The sequence below is a fragment of the Limulus polyphemus genome, unplaced genomic scaffold, assembly GCF_000517525.1.
Source record: "Limulus polyphemus unplaced genomic scaffold, Limulus_polyphemus-2.1.2 Scaffold588, whole genome shotgun sequence".
Lineage (NCBI taxonomy): Eukaryota > Metazoa > Arthropoda > Merostomata > Xiphosura > Limulidae > Limulus > Limulus polyphemus.
Genome location: NW_013666198.1, coordinates 310,334 through 314,500, shown reverse-complemented (window position 1 = coordinate 314,500; position 4,167 = coordinate 310,334). Strand labels below are relative to the sequence as shown.

General features: G+C 33.6%; 1 pseudogene; it reads right to left on the bottom strand.

The window, feature by feature from the left end:
- LOC106459291 overlaps positions 1–4,167 on the bottom strand; it is a 98,192-nt pseudogene that overhangs the window by 20,760 nt on the left and 73,265 nt on the right.

The window sequence follows — 4,167 nt, the reverse complement described above, 5'->3', positions numbered from 1 at the left end:
ACCACTTCTAACAAAAAAAAACCCACTTTCTGCCAGCTTTCAGGACTTTTCTGAAACACCAGCGTCCTAACTATAAGTTCGCATTCTACATGCGTAACCTAGGAAGAACCTGCCTGAAAGCACCACTTCTAACAAAAAAAAACCCACTTTCTGCCAGCTTTCAGGACTTTTCTGAAACACCAGCGTCCTAACTATAAGTTCGCATTCTACATGCGTAACCTAGGAAGAACCTGCCTGAAAGCACCACTTCTAACAAAAAAAAACCACTTGCTGCCAGCTTTCAGGACTTTTCGGAAACACCAGCGTCCTAACTATAAGTTCGCATTCTACATGCGTAACCTAGGAAGAACCTGTCTGAAAGCACCATTTCTAACAAAAAAAATCCCACTTTCTGCCAGCTCTTTACAGTGAACAGTAGATGTGTTGGATAGCTCAGCCATGCTTATTTCAACTGAGCATGCCGGTCCTCAGGCTGGATAAATGATTAGGGTCACTCTCAGGGCTGGTCATCATGGTACAAAAACCCTGGCCAAAACCAAGATATGAAACTCTGACCTCATATCAGAAGAGAATTAACGTCGTACAAAGAAGAAGATATGTTAGATACGAAGAAAGATTAATAGGACGACTTACAACTCTCGTAGGTTAGGAAGACTGCTTAACGCTTCTGGTAGAGTTTTGAGTTTGTTGCTGTTTATTTCTCTGTAAAAAAAAAAAGAACTTTATGATTTATCAAAAGGGGAAACAATAACACATATTTCCATATTAATAAAAACCCGCGATGGAGAAACTTGTACGATTCATACGCGAATTACGTTGAGGATATCGCTTGCATTAGCTAACGAAACTATTTTTTTTTCTTAGTTCAAAATTATCGTATTTTAAAATTGTATATAATTTAATTTTTACATAATCGGAGTAAATTGTCTGTTTATAGAAACAGATTATCAATTTATCAATATAATGTTAGTTTGAAGATAAGCATAAAGCAACACAAAGGGCTATCTGGGCTCTGCTCACAACGGGTATCGAAACCAGGATTTTAGCGTTGGGAGTCTGCGCCACTGGGGGGCTACAATGTTAGTATAATCTACTTTTTTAACTGATATTCTTCTTCTTTACAGTCGACAGACTAAGATAATATAATACTTTTTTACCATAAGATACAAAGATTATCATTTTTATCTAATTTATCAGTACAATGTCAGAATAATCTACTCTGTAACTGGCGAACTTCTTCACGGTTGATAGTAAAAGAAGAAAGTATTAATTTTTACAACAAAATATTACGTTTGTCATTATATTAATGGAAGTGTTTGAACAAATAAATCACTTTAGAGCCGAAGCTTCTCCGCCGTTCATTGACCAAAAACGGTTGACTCAATTTCTTTCGAAACGTTTTGTTTAGATGAGAAATCATATTCTTTTTTTTTTTTACTTTCCCCAACGTACATTTCTAATTTATATTAAATGTAGAGTTTCAAACATTTTATGGTTTACATGGATCTTTAAAGCCTTTTTTAGTAATATTTATGTTTCCAAAAGCAGACTGACCATAATATCTGTCGGTGTAATCACCGGGCCTGTTGGTCAGATAGTTTTAACCGAGGGCCGGCCTGCCGGACCATTAACATAAATCGAAAATCACAGGGTTAATTACTTTAGTAAAATGTTCTGATTAAATTAAATTAGATATTTTCACATTTTTATTGCCACCAAATTCTGTATTATGTATTCTACTATTATAATAAAGTAGTGTTAAATACTTCCAAGTTTTACTGCACACCGACCTCTGTATTATGTATTCTACTATTATAATAAAGTAGTGTTAAATACTTCCAAGTTTTACTGCACACCGACCTCTGTATTATGTATTTTACTATGATAATCAAGTAGTGTTAAATATTTCCAAGCTTTACTGCACACCTACCTCTGTATTATGTATTTTACTATGATAATCAAGTAGTGTTAAATATTTCTAGGTTTTTACTACCACCGACCTCTGTATTATGTATTTTACTATGATAATCAAGTAGTGTTAAATATTTCCAAGTTTTACTGCACACCGACCTCTGTATTATGTATTTTACTATGATAATCAAGTAGTGTTAAATACTTCCAAGTTTTACTGTACACCGACCTCTGTATTATGTATTTTACTATGATAATCAAGTAGTGTTAAATATTTCTAGGTTTTTACTACCACCGACCTCTGTATTATGTATTCTACTATTATAATCGAGTAGTGTAAAATATTTCTAGCATCTCCTCGTCTCCAAATCTTCAGTGACTCTAAAAACTTATTTTGTAACTTTGTATCATGATATAGTTTTATGTATGTACATTTTACATTATACTTATAGTGAATTACTGCGAATAAATATCACACCAGGAGTCTTTCGTAAACCTACAACGTATTTGTTCACATATGAAACATTAATGACTCTTCCATAAAAACGTGTCACGTGGCCAGAGGGTTACAATATCCTCACTAACTATGTGATAAACTGTAGAAATTATCTTTATATATCGTAATGTTTGTATCTTGATAGAATGTTTAAAGTATTAACCAAACAAATATTTCATCTTTTTAGGGATGTCGGGAAATTGGCGTTGTGTCAGGTAAATAAAAATAATGATACTAAGAAACAGGAACAAAAGAGAAAACGTACAAAATCTACTTGATCTGGTCCCATAAATCTTTTGAGTCCAAACAAATAAATACATATAACACGTATTTAGCACGTGGACAAGCAAGGTGTATATGTGTTGATGTAGGCTAAACTATATCGTATTTGGCAAGAAATCTCTTTTGTTGGCGCGATTCTGCAAGTTTGAACTGTCTGTTCCAGGAATTATGTGCGTGACATGAATCACTGACATTAACATAAAATGAAATAGGCTCATGTTCCAAGTTGATGACTACTGTGATGTTATGTTGAAAGATATACTGACATACTACTGTTGTTACCTGTAGTAGGCCCGCTAACTGTCGTGAAAAGGTGTAAATACCCCTCGTGCCTCGGGTTTTTAGGGATTTACGGAACCCTCTGTCAGACCAAATTTTGTTTTTCAATTTTAGTATACGATCTTGCAGGTTTCAATTTGTTTATTAGAAGTTCTAAACGCACCAAGAGTGATATGTGCTGTGAAATAATACAACTCTGTAAGATGCTGCAGTGCAGGAAGAGAAAACAAGTAGAAGTAACACTTGGAGTAAAAGACTATAAACTCTTACTCCTGAAAATCGCGGTGTTTTGAATGTCATGTCAAGAAATAAGGCAGGATACATTACATAAGCATAGCATGAATACATCACAGAAACACAACAAGATACATTACATAAACACAGCATGAATACATCACAGAAACACAACAAGATACATTACATAAACATAGCATGAATACATCACAGAAACACAACAAGATACATTACATAAACACAGCATGAATACATCACAGAAACACAACAGATACATTACATAAACACACCATGAATACTCACAGAAACACAAGATACATTACATAAACACAGCATGAATACATCACAGAAACACAACAAGATATATTACATAAACACAGCATGAATACTCACAGAAACACAATATACATTACATAAACACAGCATGAATACATCAGATAAACACATCAAGATACATTAAATAAACACAGCATGAATACATCACAGAAACACAACAAGATACATTACATAAACACAGCATAAACATAACAAAATACATTACAGAAACACAACAAGATACATTACATAAACACAGCATGAATACATCACATAAACACAACAACATACATTACATAAACACAGCAGGAATACATCACATAAACACAGCAGGAATACATCACATAAACACAACAAGATGCGTTACATAAACACAGCATGAATACATCACATAAACACAGCATGAATACATCACATAAACACATAAGATACATTACATAAACACAGCATGAATACATCACATAAACACAACAAGATACATCACATAAACACATCAAGATACATTACATAAACACAGCATGAATACATCACATAAACACAGCATGAATACATCACATAAACACAACAACATACATTACATAAACACAGCAGGAATACATCACATAAACACAACACGATGCGTTACATAAACACAGCATGAATACATCACA